The sequence below is a fragment of the Schistocerca cancellata genome, chromosome 7 (genome assembly GCF_023864275.1).
Source record: "Schistocerca cancellata isolate TAMUIC-IGC-003103 chromosome 7, iqSchCanc2.1, whole genome shotgun sequence".
In the NCBI taxonomy this organism is placed as follows: Eukaryota; Metazoa; Arthropoda; class Insecta; order Orthoptera; family Acrididae; genus Schistocerca; species Schistocerca cancellata.
The window spans coordinates 522836343-522850989 of NC_064632.1; the positions used below are offsets into that span (position 1 = coordinate 522836343).

General features: G+C 47.3%; 1 protein-coding gene and 1 non-coding gene across 2 annotated transcripts in view; both read right to left on the bottom strand.

Moving 5' to 3' along the window:
- The window catches only part of LOC126092875 (dachshund homolog 2), a 982096-nt gene that overhangs the window by 561998 nt on the left and 405451 nt on the right, over positions 1-14647 (bottom strand). The gene's annotated exons all lie outside the window — the stretch shown is intronic.
- Trnar-gcg (transfer RNA arginine (anticodon GCG)) lies at positions 11898-11972 on the bottom strand. The gene has a single exon. It is a non-coding gene; the product is annotated as a tRNA-Arg (tRNA).

Consider the following 14647-nt stretch of genomic DNA (forward strand, 5'->3'; position numbering starts at 1 on the left):
ATTATGTATGAATACAGTATATGCTCCAAAACCCTACTGCAAACCGACGTCAATGATATAGGTCTGTAGTTCTAGCCTCCAAGTTGTATAACATTCTTCTGTGTTTATCCTACTAATTTCTTCCTATCTTCCATGAGTTAAATCAGTGAAAAGTAATACGTGTTTTTGTTCGGTAGAACGATCGAAGCACAAATCGTTATTTGCAAACAGAGTAACGCGTATGACGCAGACAATGTTTCAAGACCACTTTAAAGCATTCGAAGCAGTTCCTCGATATCGGTTGAGAAAACGATCATTCTGTATACCATATGCATGCAACTGGCTCGAAGTGTTGTGGTCAAACAGCACCTAATACACAACCCACAACTGTCAAAAATGCCTTGCGTGCAGTCAGAGTCATATTGATACGACCAACTTATGTTCACTGTCTATACTATCCATTAACGACACATTGGGCAGGGTGAACAGTAATATAACACGGCTGAGGCATGAAAAAACTTGACTGTACATCATTTTCTCTATAAAACTTAAACTGAACATGATAATGAGTGCCAGATGACATTAATGGAATGTAACTGACTGAAAAATATGGGCACTGCACGGAAAGAAAAGAAGGAATCCGGTAATTTTCGAACGCAAGCTCATTCGTTTCGAGTAAGTGCCGAGGAAGAAGCGGAATAAACCCATAAACTAAAAATATAAAATAACTACATTCCAAACGCACACAGTATTGCGTGGAAAACATTAAATATTACACGTATTTTCCAGAGAACGGATACTGGTGAAACACCACTGGATCGAATGGTGTAAAGTTGTCCTGTTGGCTCTGACGAAAGGGATATTACACTGTGAGTGCAAGAATTTATAATACACTTTCCCCTTGCTGCATACAAAATGGGACAAGAAGAGTAAAAAACTCGAACGTAGTACCTTAGCAGCATTCCCTAAAGTGAACAGTACTTTTTATGTCGTTTCAGCTTGCGGTAAAAAAAGTCCGTAAGCCAAAGGTTCTTTTGACTACAGCAGTGCTTTACTTGGACTGGTGCAGTTGGAGAGGGTATGCCGTTGCTTGCCACCTATGAAGTGACTTATCCAAGTACCTGTATGGAGACCTACATTTTAGTATGGACTATGAATCATAGCTACTTGTGTTAGACAATGTAAAGTTGGTGTTGCACCGTTAGGAAATGGCGATGTTACAATAGATGCTGACTAAAAAAAAACATTATCCACCTGTGCTAGAGACTTTTATTTCTAGTATTAACACATAATTCCACTTTACTGTGTCAGCAGCGTATAAAGTACACTCCTGGAAATGGAAAAAAGAACACATTGACACTGGTGTGTCAGACCCACCATACTTGCTCCGGACACTGCGAGAGGGCTGTCCAAGCAATGATCACATGCACGGCACAGCGGACACACCAGGAACCGCGGTGTTGGCCGTCGAATGGCGCTAGCTGCGCAGCATTTGTGCACCGCCGCCGTCAGTGTCAGCCAGTTTGCCGTGGCATACGGAGCTCCATCGCAGTCTTTAACACTGGTAGCATGCCGCGACAGCGTGGACGTGAACCGTATGTGCAGTTGACGGACTTTGAGCGAGGGCGTATAGTGGGCATGCGGGAGGCCGGGTGGACGTACCGCCGAATTGCTCAACACGTGGGGCGTGAGGTCTCCACAGTACATCGATGTTGTCGCCAGTGGTCGGCGGAAGGTGCACGTGCCCGTCGACCTGGGACCGGACCGCAGCGACGCACGGATGCACGCCAAGACCGTAGGATCCTACGCAGTGCCGTAGGGGACCGCACCGCCACTTCCCAGCAAATTAGGGACACTGTTGCTCCTGGGGTATCGGCGAGGACCATTCGCAACCGTCTCCATGAAGCTGGACTACGGTCCCGCACACCGTTAGGCCGTCTTCCGCTCACGCCCCAACATCGTGCAGCCCGCCTCCAGTGGTGTCGCGACAGGCATGAATGGAGGGACGAATGGAGTCGTGTCGTCTTCAGCGATGAGAGTCGCTTCTGCCTTGGTGCCAATGATGGTCGTATGCGTGTTTGGCGCCGTGCAAGTGAGCGCCACAATCAGGACTGCATACGACCGAGGCACACAGAGCCAACACCCGGCATCATGGTGTGGGGAGCGATCTCCTACACTGGCCGTACACCACTGGTGATCGTCGAGGGGACACTGAATAGTGCACGGTACATCCAAACCGTCATCAAACCCATCGTTCTACCATTCCTAGAGCGGCAAGGGAACTTGCTGTTCCAACAGGACAATGCACGTCCGCATGTATCCCGTGCTACCCAACGTGCTCTAGAAGGTGTAAGTCAACTACCCTGGCCAGCAAGATCTCCGGATCTGTCCCCCATTGAGCATGTTTGGGACTGGATGAAGCGTCGTCTCACGCGGTCTGCACGTCCAGCACGAACGCTGGTCTACCCGAGGCGCCAGGTGGAAATGGCATGGCAAGCCGTTCCACAGGACTACATCCAGCATCTCTACGATCGTCTCCATGGGAGAATAGCAGCCTGCATTGCTGCGAAAGGTGGATATACACTGTACTAGTGCCGACATTGTGCATGCTCTGTTGCCTGTGTCTATGTGCGTGTGGTTCTGTCAGTGTGATCATGTGATGTATCTGACCCCAGGAATGTGTCAATAAAGTTTCCCCTTCCTGGAACAATGAATTCACGGTGTTCTTATTTCAATTTCCAGGATTGTACAACATAGAACTCTAAAGTATAATCAGCAGTACTGTTTGGTATCCGTCGTAATAACTCTATATCTTGACGGGTGAAGCAGTGAATAAAAATCTACAAAAAATACGGTTCTAAAAATGAACTCCTAAAAGGTAACAAGAAGCGATAGGGCCAATTAATTCCTCTCAAACGAGGAAGCTACTAGTGTGTCGCGCGTGACGTACAGTGCCGTGTTCGCCGCTCTAAGAGCGTCTTCATAAACTGAAATCGAAACGAAAAAGAAAATAAGGGACTTAACGCGACGATGAACTGCATAGTTTGTTCGTGATTACACGAAATGTGTTTTAGAGGATTATAGAGGTGGGGAGATGGAGGAAGGCGTAAGCAAGCCATTAGCAGCTACAGAACTCCTTCCTAATCCGTAGAACCGGTCGCGTCTGCCTGCTACAACTGACGGCGGCACGGATTTGGTTTTGTTGCAGGGCCTGCCTTAAATATTCCTGACGTACCCTGCCCGCCGGCGAGCGGGTTGGAATTCCGAAACCGTGAACTCTGTCGCTCTCCGGGCATTCTGTCGCCGCGAGTCACAAGGTACTTTCCATCTCCGTGGCTTGGGATCCAGCAGTTACGATTCGCTATCTTTAGGGGATTTTTCGTGCTGCCCTAGGTAGAAATAGAACTGATTATGATTTCGGAACGTCATCTGTGTCATTTTGACTGATTCCTGGCCACGCAAATTTCCACACAGCTGAAGTTACTGTTGACACTGTATTATGTCATGGGTGCTATCCTGTTTGCTAGATATATTTCATCTGTTTTCCGTTGCCCTGGTCTATTTCGTAGTCCATATTTTTGCAGCCACACTTTCGTGGAGTGGTGGTCGTGTAAAAGTGGACCAGATACTGTACTATTTGATCAAAAGTATCCGGACACCTATGAGCGAGCATTACTGTGGGTCGTGTCCACTCTTCACCGCTACGACGGCTTCAACGCTGCTTGGGATACTTTCAAAGAAGTGTCAGAGTTCCACTGGCGGAATGGCAGCCGATTCTTCCTCAAGAGCACAAACTAGAGAAGGTAGTGAGTGACCTTGGACGCTAGGGTCTGGAGCGATGTCGACATTCCAACTCATCCCAAAGTTGCTCCATTCGGTTCAGGTCGGGACTCGGGGCAGGCCAGTGCATTTCAGGAGTGTTATTGTCCACAAACCACTGCCTCACAGATGCCGCTCAAACAATCATCGTCTTCGAACTTTTCATCTACTACACACAGAACACAATGCTGTAAAATGTTTTCATATTGTAAGTAGGCTGTTTAGGTTTTCATGTTGGTAACGCCATGTAGCGGTCTATATGAAAATCACTGACTGTGCTGTGTGCAGTCTGGGGCATTGTTGGAATATTTCCTATTGTAGTGTTGGGCAGTTGGCTGTTAACAGCGCGTAGCGTTGCGCAGTTGGAGGTGAGCCGCCAGCAGTGGTGGATGTGGGGAGAGAAATGGCGGAGTTTTGAGAGCGGATGATCTGGACGTGTGTCCATCAGAGACAGCAAATTTGTAAGACTGGATGTCATGAACTGATATATATATATATTATGATTTTTGAACACTATTAAGGTAAATACATTGTTTGTACTCTATCAAAATCTTTCATTTGCTAACTATGCCTGTCAGTAGTTAGTGCCTTCAGTAGTTAGAATCTTTTATTTAGCTGGCAGTAGTGGCGCTCGCTGTATTGCAGTAGTTCGAGTAAAGAAGATTTTTGTGAGGTAAGTGATTTGTGAAACGTACAGGTTAATGTTAGTCAGGGCCATTCTCTTCTAGGGATTATTGAAAGTCAGATTGCGTTGCGCTAAAAATATTGGCTGTCAGTTTAGTGTTGAACAGAATAGGTAAAGAGCGAAATGTCTGAGTACGTTCAGTTTTGCTCAGCTGTTTGAGAAGCAAGTAATGTAAGAGGTTTATCAGCAGAGTAATTCATTAATTTTTCTAAGGGGACGTTTCAGTATTGTTCCACATTTTCTTAAACGCAGTTATTTGGACCACACCAAAACCACTAAAAACGCACCCACACGTAACGCCATCCTCTCCGGCCTTCACTGTTGGTACAACGTATGGTGGCAGGTAACTTTCTCCTCAAACTCTTGCCAGAGGGTAGCGTGATTCATCGCTCCAAATCCACTCTTTACACCACCTCGAGCGCCGTTTAGCATTTATTACATAAATGTGTGGCTTATGATGAGCTGCTCGACCATTCTCTCCCATTCTATTCAACTCACTACACACAGTCATTGCGCTAACTGGATTGCTGTCACCACGTTGGAACTCACGAGTTGTTCCTTCCGCTGATTTCGCGCGATTTTTAATGACCACTCCCCTCGATACTCGCCGGGTCCCCGTTCGACATGACACGAGTTCTGCCAGGTCTCGGCTGTTCCTCCACGTTTCCTCTTCATATATATAACACCAACGTCGACTTGGGCATCTTTAGAAGGTTTGAAGTGTCGCAGATGGATTTGTTACTAGGGTGACAAGGTGACTTGTTACTGCTTCTCAACTGACAACAAAATAGTCCCCCACTTCCTTTTATACTGGCGGGTCCGCCTCTAGTGACATCTAGCGGTCAATTCCGCATTACACAGGGCTATCGGGATACTTATGATCAGACAGTGTAGTGGCCAACAGGTGTCTCGCACACATGGGGATGAAACGTCAGTGAATAGTTTTAATACAGGGTGTTCGGAAATTCCCGTTACAATCTTCTAGGACTTGTTGAGGGGAATGAGCAGAAAATATTTTGAATAGGATCCATGTCCGGAAATGTACTGTTTTCACGTTACAGCCGTTTGTTAGACAGCCACGCAACAGGGTAGTCATGGCGGCGGATGATTAATTCGGATCGCCTGATGTCATTTGACGTCCATCCTACCTCTCTGACCTGCTTCGAGGTTCAAATGGTTCAAATGGCTGTGAGCACTATGGGACTCAACATCTGAGGTCATCAGCCCTCTAGAACTTAGAACTACTTAAACCTAACTAACCTAAGCACATCACACACATCCATGCCCGAGGCAGGATTCGAACCTGCGACCGTAGCGGTCGCTCGGTTTCAGATTGTAGCGTCTAGAACCGCTCGGCCACTCCGGCCGGCGATGCGCTCCAGTTCAGACTATTATCTACACACTTCCCTCTACAAGTCCCACGAGTTTGTTTCCGAACATTCTTTATATGGACCATAATCTGTCAGCCCCGAAGTCTTAATCGTAGCGGTCGCGCGGTTCCAGACTGAAGTGCCTAGAACCGCTCGGCCACACCGGCCGGCTGCTTCGAGGCTCCTTCATGCGTCTGTGAGTGTCAGAGCAACATAGTCGACTACATGTTTGAACAACACACCGATATGATCCTTGTGAATGGCGAAGTTCACGGTAATGGAAGAGCTGGTCATCGCCTTTATCAAGATCGTTCTCCACAACGTCCGACACCATCGCATACACTTTTGGCCACAATTACGAAAAGACTTCTCGAAAGGATACCTTCACCCTCAGCAGGGGTGACTGTGGTGCTCCAAGGAGACGCCGCAAACCCGAACTGTCAGAGGCCGTGCCGCATCTCGTTGAAGAGAACCCGACAACGAGTACACTAGCACTTTCTTTCGCTATTAATGAGTACAACTGTGAAACAAACATAGTCCTAGCTAGGCTTAGTCAATTACTTGTAAAAGTGGTCGCGTTACGAACGTGTTTTCAAATGATTATAGCACGGAAACGGTACGTTTCCGGGCATGCGTTCCAAAAATGGTTCAAATGGCTCTGAGCACTACGGGACTTAACTCCTGAAGTCATCAGTCCCCTAGAACTTAGAACTACTTAAACCCAACTAACCTAAGGACATCAAACACATTCATGCCCGAGGCAGGATTCGAACCTGCGACCGTACCGGTCGCTCGGTTCCAGATTGTAGCGTCTAGAACCGCTCAGCCACTCCGGCCGGCGATGCGTTCCAGTTCAGACTATTATCTACACACTTTCCTCTACAAGTCCCACGAGTTTGCTTCCGAACATTCTTTATATGTACCATAATCTGTCAGCCCCGATGTCTTAACTGAAGTATACACGGCCGTGAAAGCGTGTACTGTATCACACATTTCTCAATCCCAGATTAAGTTCTGTTGCTGAAGGTAGGCTTCGTCCTCTGAGGCGCTGTGTCCTTATTCCTTACTGTACACCGAGCATCTGAAAGAATGCTGCACCAGCAACGAAGAATCGAGCCGCCAGAGCCTCTAAACAAATGGCGGCGGTGTTCTATTACCTGACGACGAGCGACGGCCAAGACGCGCCGGCGAAGCTATGCCGGTAACGATACAGCGCACAAATTTACGAGCTAATGCCAGCGATTAGCGGGCAGAATTCCGTGTATCGCAAAACATTAAGCCGGTGAACAATACCGGTCCGGAATGGCTCACTAATAATCGGAGCACACAATTCCAGGCAGGTGGAAGTGAGGGGTGGGGGAGGCGACCAACCTGGAAAGCGTACGCATTATCTCTCTCTCCCCCACCCCCGCCTTGGTCTCCCTCCCCCACAAATGCACAGGCGCACGTAGCCGTACTGCAGGTGTGCTGTTAATTGTGTTCTCAGGTAGACGACGGCGGAGGAGGAAGAGCGAGGCCTCTCTCCTCCCAGCCCGCACCGCGCCGAATAATGGAAAATGATTTAGTCATTTTCAGCTTCATAAAAGCGGCGGCTCAGCTCGGCGGCGGATTCCTCCTGGAAGGGGTGAGGGTAAACCAGAAAACACAATTATACGGCTGTGCTAATGAAGGGGTTGGTGGACCGGTGGGGGCGGAAAGACGCGCTGCGGAGAGCCGCAGACCTTACCTACAATTACACCCGCCGCAGCCCCGACACTCTGCTTTCCACCTAGAACGCTCCGGCTTTAATATTAATGAGAAATCAAGCGAGCGGCGGAGACACTTTGCAGCCGCTTTGCCACAGGATCTATGGACTCCTACAACGGTAGCGACAAAGGCAAGAAACGAGCCCAGGAGCATCAGTGTTGATCCTTCGTCACGTGCGTATATGGTAGACGACTTTACCCTGTGTGTCACTGAAACTGCGTTTGGGAATGCGGATATTTCCGGCCAGACAATCTGTTTTAAGCCATCCGCATTTTTTCCTATAGATCGCCTTCGACAAGCATCGGATTAATTTCTTCAACTATAATCACAGCCAATTACGGACACTTCTTCAGTCTGAGTTAGTGACCGTGTCTCGACATAAACACGGCATAAGTCTCTTAGCTTCCTTACTTTTTCTTGAGAAACACTTGTGCCGCAGCTCCTTACCAACCACTTAGGACTCACCCCTTTCTATGTGTGGTATTCATCTCTAGGCCTTCAGCAAGATCATTATTTTCCCTCCTCTTCAACAGCAAGACATTATCTTACGAGCTGCATACAAAAGAAATTCTAATAACAAATAACCAACCACAGGGTCAAAACAACAGAGAAAACTTGAATTTAAACAACGTCTATACAGGATGTTCAGAAATTTCCGTTACATTCTTTTAGGACCTGCAGAGAGGAGTGAGTGAATAATATTGGAAGCCTACGATCGGAAATGTCATCCAACGACTCTACAGCGTGTCAGAGTTATAGGCGCCAGCGCCTGTAAATTAATGTGTATACAGGGTGATTACGTGATGATGTTCCCGAACAACGTATATGTTGGGATTTGCAAGGAAAGACGAAAAGGAGCAGTTACATGTCACTGGATTCGTCTCGATAGCCGCTATCAGAAAATAAGTAACAAACTATAGCATCCCATTAAAAAAAAGTTGAGCTTCATATCTCTGACCTAGCAACAAAAAACCAACGTCATATTATGGCCCCCCTTGTCCCATGTAACTTTTGTCCCACCAACGTTTCAGCTCCTATCATACTTTCGGAGTTATTCTTGGTGGCCTTAGTTAGTGACTCACCCTGTAGATTGAAAGTATGTGACTGATTTCCTAGCCAGCTCAGTGTAAGGAGACATGAATTATTCAGACACTTGTCTGTTGTCTTTAGATACCAGAACCTGTCGAAGAGGACGACTGACATTCGCCTGCTTTGTTGTTTGAATGTCTTACGTGCAAAAATAATTAACACTGTCTTTGCTCAACATTACACGTCCTCATATGAACTGAGTTGATTATACGAGATGTTGTTGCAAGTGGTCTATGGCTACCCAGTGTCTAGCGGAAAGACGCACAAGAACCCCACCCCTGCGTACCTACTGGTCATCCACAACGGCCTCCCCCCCCCCCTCCCCCAGACCGCGTTGTCGTTGCGTTAACCCGTCTCTGCGCTCAGCTCAGGAGTAATTAGAGAATTAGTAAGGGGCGAGCTCCGCCTTCCGCAACCCCCGGTCGCAAATGAGCAGCCCACGACGTGCGCACACACCCCGCAAGGCGGCTCTGTTTTTATATCCACCCTCTGGAAAAATAACCCTTCATCATGCTCCATAAGAAATATTACGTGAAATGACCCCACAAATTAGGGCAGGGCAGAGGAAATAATTTGGACCTAAAGCTTTTATACGCAAGACTGGCGAACCATGTCTAGCTGGAAGAAGGTAATACGGCTCTAAAAATTAGATGCTCCGTGAAACGAGACAGTTAAACAGTTCGAGGTGGGTGCTCATAGCAGCGGATAGAAAATGGTCTGGTTGTACTACCGCAGCATTCTCAGTATTTCGCGGACTTTTTGGTGAGGCAATAATAAAAAACTGGCTCCAAAATAAACATCCTATTAACAACGCTAAATGGTGAATGACAGTGTGAAAGGGTTGTTATAGGGTCAGAATCAAGACATCAGTCAGTTCGCGTGTTTTGCATGGTCTACTGCCGCCTGCCAGTTTCAGTTCTGTACCGTTAAATTTACAAGGAGGTGTGGTAGGAACTTCTATTGCGAATCACTCTGTAACTCACTCGATACTGAATTAGAAAATTAAAACTGCGAAAACAAGACACTAAGACTAGCGTACAGGTATATAAAAAATTATGGAAGTCTCTGAAGAACTACAAGGAGTGGTTGGCTGGTACGATTAGAAGAGTACTAGCACGACTTGGCGATTGCTTCTATGCTTCTTATTACCTGTAATGTTAATGGCTCAAAATTACGTTTAATTTTCCGACGGGATGACTGTAATGGAAGCACTGGAGGTGTGAATGTTATCTGGGTTACTACGACTTGTATAAACTCGCATCCCTACCGTGGAAAAGTTAGTGTGGCCAAGTTCGCTGAATTGCAAATCACAACAGAACCATGTAGTTCTCAAAACTTAACACGTATTTCCACTTTCTTGTCGTTTTACTTTTCAGTACAAATTGTGTTTATGACTTAAAAGTCCGCAGCTCGTGGTCGTGCGGTAGCGTTCTCGCTTCCCACGCTCGGGTTCCCGGGTTCGATTCCCGGCGGGGTCAGGGATTTTCTCTGCCTCGTGATGACTGGGTGTTGTGTGCTGTCCTTAGGTTAGTTAGGTTTAAGTAATTCTAAGTTCTAGGGGACTGATGACCATAGATGTTAAGTCCCATAGTGCTCAGAGCCATTTGAACCATTTTATGACTTAAAATGGAAAGAGATATAATTTCCTCGCGAGAGGTATAGGAACTGTAAAATTCAAGAAAAGTTTATTTGTACTATCTCAGTTGCATGACATACATTACTGATGAATATTTTCAGTCATATATACTGAACTTCTTCAGATCTGAGTGTCACAACTGTTGGTCGCCCACAATATTTTAGTTAAAACTAATAACCCAGTAAGAAACTGCTGGCAGATTAAAACTGTGTGCCGGACCGAGACTCGAACTCGGGACCTTTGCCTTTCGCGGGCAAGTGCTCTACCAACTGAGCTACCAGAGCACGATTCACGGTGCTCCCTCATAGATTCACTTCCGTCAGTACCTCATCTTCTAACTTCCAAACTCCACAAATGTTACATGTAACTTACGGAACTAGCACTCCTGGAATAAAGGATATTGCGGGAACATGATTAGCCACAGCCTGGAGGATTGTTTCCAGAATGAATTTTCACTCTCTGGCGAAGTGTAACTTGATATGAAATTACCTGTGCCGCACCGGGACTATTGCCTGGTGTCCTGGGCCATCTGAACTGTCCTGTCTGTTGATGACATTTTCTGAAAAGCCTACAGAAAACTAGGAGAGTCCGTGCAGACAAGAAACTTCCCTCCACCGAGAAGTCTCCGGTGCTCCAGTGCATTCTTGGCCGCCCACAGCTAACCACAGTACACTGAGAAATAGCTTTGTAAGCGGATTTTAATGATAATATGAGGGAAGATAACAGAAGGCCCGACATTGTCCCCTTGCTTTGATCCAGCGGTAAGAACCACCAAGCGCTTATGATACTCTTATAAAATTCTGTTAAAAAGTATTTTTGAAACCACAGGTTATAAATAAATTCCCTTTACATATCTTGAGGACAGGTTCCTTACACCAAAACAATAAGAACTGTCTAGTAAAGAATGGGTTTCAGATGCGTAATTTAAGCGCTATGAGCACGTCTTCAAATTCAAATGGTTCAAATGGCTCAGAGCACTATGGGAATTAACTTCTCAGGTCATCAGTCCCCTAGAACTTAGAACTACTTAAACCTAACTAACCTGAGGACATCACACACATTCATGCCCGAAGAAGGATTCGAACCTGCGACCGTAGCGCTCTCTTGGTTCCAGACTGTAACGCCTAGAACCGCTTGGCCACTCCGGCCGGCAGCACGTCTTCAAATCCCGGGACTATGAAACACATCTCTCCTACTGCAACCACTTTACTTAACATATTTTGGGAGTAAGTACCAAAAAGAGGAAAAAAATCCATTAAACATGTGCTCTAAAACGCATACATTAAAAGCTATGAGCATTTGTTCATCTTCGATATTGTGAAACATCTCTTCTGTTGAAGAAATGCCCATGGCTCTTATGGTATGCGTCTTATGGCCCATATTTACTGGACTTTTTGTTGTTGTTTTGGCCCATACTACCACCTAACAAATACGGAACGAAAATAGCTTGCAGTAGAAGAGGTGCATTTTATAGTATCGAAGATGAACAAGTGCTCATAGCTCGTAAGGCATGCGCTTTAGAGCCCGCTTTTAGTAAGCATTTTTATTTTACTTCCTGGCAGATTAAAACTGTGTGCCGGACCGAGACTCGAACTCGGGACCTTTGCCTTTCGCAGGCAAATGCTCTACCAACTGAGCTACCCCAGCACAACTCACGACCCGTCCTCACAGCTTTACTTCTGCCAGTACCTCGTCTCCTACCTTCCAAACTTGATGATGATGATGTTTGGTTTGTGGGGCGCTCAACTGCGTGGTTATCAGCGCCCGTACAATTACCCAATCTTTGCTCAGTCCAATTTCGCCACTTTCCTGGATGATGATGAAACGATGAGGACAACACAAACACCCAGTCATCTCGAGGCAGGTGAAAATCCCTGACCCCCTTCCAAACTTAATAGAAGCTCTCCTCCTTTCTTTCAAGAGTGCTGGTTCTGCAAGGTTCGCAGGAGAGCTTCTGTTAAGTTTGGAAGGCAGAACTAAAGCTGGGAGGACGGGGCGTGAGTCGTGCTTGGGTAGCTCAGTTGGTAGAGCACTTGCCCGCGAAAGGCAAAGATCCCGAGTTCGAGTCTCGGTCCGGCACGCAATCTCCCAGGAAGTTTCATATCAGCGCTCACTCCGCTGCAGAGTGAACATCTCATTCTGGATTTTTCTTTTAGTATGGTGCGAGGAACCTGTTCACGAAGTCTGTAAAGGGAACACCCTGCATATGCGGAGTAATCAGTTTGTTACTTCGTCATGTAAATCTTCCTGGCAGGGACCACGACCTCAGCAACCAGTGACGCGAACAGCTGGGCTACGTGGCCGATCGAACGTCACTAAAGCGTGTAAACTGAGACGTGGGCCCATTAGGAACATTGGTGTGGGGGTGGACCAGAGGCCGAGCGCTGGTGGTGCGCCGGGCGCTGGCCCGGAGCGGGCAGAGCACAGCTGGGAGCAGGATGCGGGATGCGGCAGTTGATTTGTGCGTCCGTCTGCCGGCCGCGGGCGCCCCGGCGTGTTTGCGGCGCGGGCATAAATACTGGATCCCACCGCTGGCCAGGCGCACACACGCACACACAGCCAGCCCCCGGCCCTGTGTACATTATCCAGTCGGCAATTCGCACAATCAACACGAAGAGGCCCGGTTCGCCACAAACAAACATATTGTCGCTTAGCGCGCGTCGCCGCTGACAGTCGCTGCGCGCCTTCCCGCCCGGTCCGTCCGACTGCGCGCCAACACTTTGCGCCAGCTGAATCAGCGGCGATTGCAGCTAAGCGCCTGCCGCGCCGCTGTCACTGTGTGGCAACACACTCCGCCACTTACTGGCCGCGTTCCCACGCTCCGCGTTATTTCAGCCCCCGCTGTCCGCTTTGTACACTCCGACTTCCCGGATGATCCAAACGAATTTCTTCCAGCTACACACGTTGCGTCCGTATACCGCAAACTACGTAATCATCTGCATATTTCTGAGGTGGTTACGGCGTGACTGATACACACTGACGGAAAGTACACTACTGGCCATTAAAATTGCTACACCAAGAAGAAATGCAGATGATAAGCGGGTACTCATTGGACAAATATATTATACTAGAACTGACATGTGATTACATTTTCACGGAATTTGGGTGCATAGATCCTGAGAAATCAGTACCCAGAACAACAACCTCTGGCCTTTATAACGGCCTTGATACGCCTCGGCATTGAGTCAAACACAGCTTGGATGGCGTGTACAGGTACAGCTGCCCATGCGGCTTCAACACGATACGACAGTTCATCAAGAGTAGTGACTGGCGTATTGTGACGAGCCACTAGCTCGGTCACCATTTCCCAGACGTTTCCAATTGGTGAGAGATCTGGAGAATGTGCTGGCCAGGACAGCAGTTGAACATTTTCTGTATCCAGAACCCCTGCAACATGCGGTCGTGCATTATCCTGCTGAAATGTACGGTTTCGCAGGGATCGGATGAATGGTAGAGCCACGGGTCGTAACACATCTGAAATGTAACGTCCACTGTTCAAAGTGTCGTCAATGCGAACAAGAGGTGACCGAGACATTTAACCAGTGGCACTCCATACCATCACGCGGGGTGATACGCCAGTATGGCGATGGCGAATACACGTTTCCAATGTGCGTTCACCATGATGTCGTCAAACACGGATGCGACCATCATGATGCTGTCAACAGAACCTGGATTCATCCAAAAAAATGACGTTTTGCCATTCGTACACCCAGGTTCGTCATTGAGTACACCATCGCAGGCGCTCCTGTCTGTGATGCAGTGTCAAGGGTAACCGTAGCCATGGTCTACGAGCTGATAGTCTATGCTGCTGCTAACGTCGTCGAACTGTTCGTGCAGATGGTTGTTGTCTTGCAAACGTCATTGGATCTCCACCAACGCGAGCAACAATGTCGCGATACGATAAACCGTAATCGCGATAGGCTACAATCCGACCTTCATCAAAGTCGGAAACGTGGTGGTACGCATTTCTCCTTCTTACACGAAGGATCACAACAACGTTTCAGCAGGCAACGTCGGTCAACTGCTGTTTGTGGATGAGAAATCGGTTGGAAACTTTCCTCATGTCAGCACGTTGTAGGTGTCGCCACCGGCGGCAACCATGTGTGAATGCTCCGAAAAGCTAATTATTTGCATATCACAGCGTCTTCTTCCTGTCGGTAGCACGTCATCTTCCTAGTGTAGCAATTTTAATGGCCAGTAGTATAAATAGCAACGCCAAAATGGTTCATGTAGAGAAATCAAATTACGGTAATACATTAGTCTAGGTAATATACGTCAGTGATTAAATTCCAAGATCACACCTTAATGCAAGCATAAGATAAG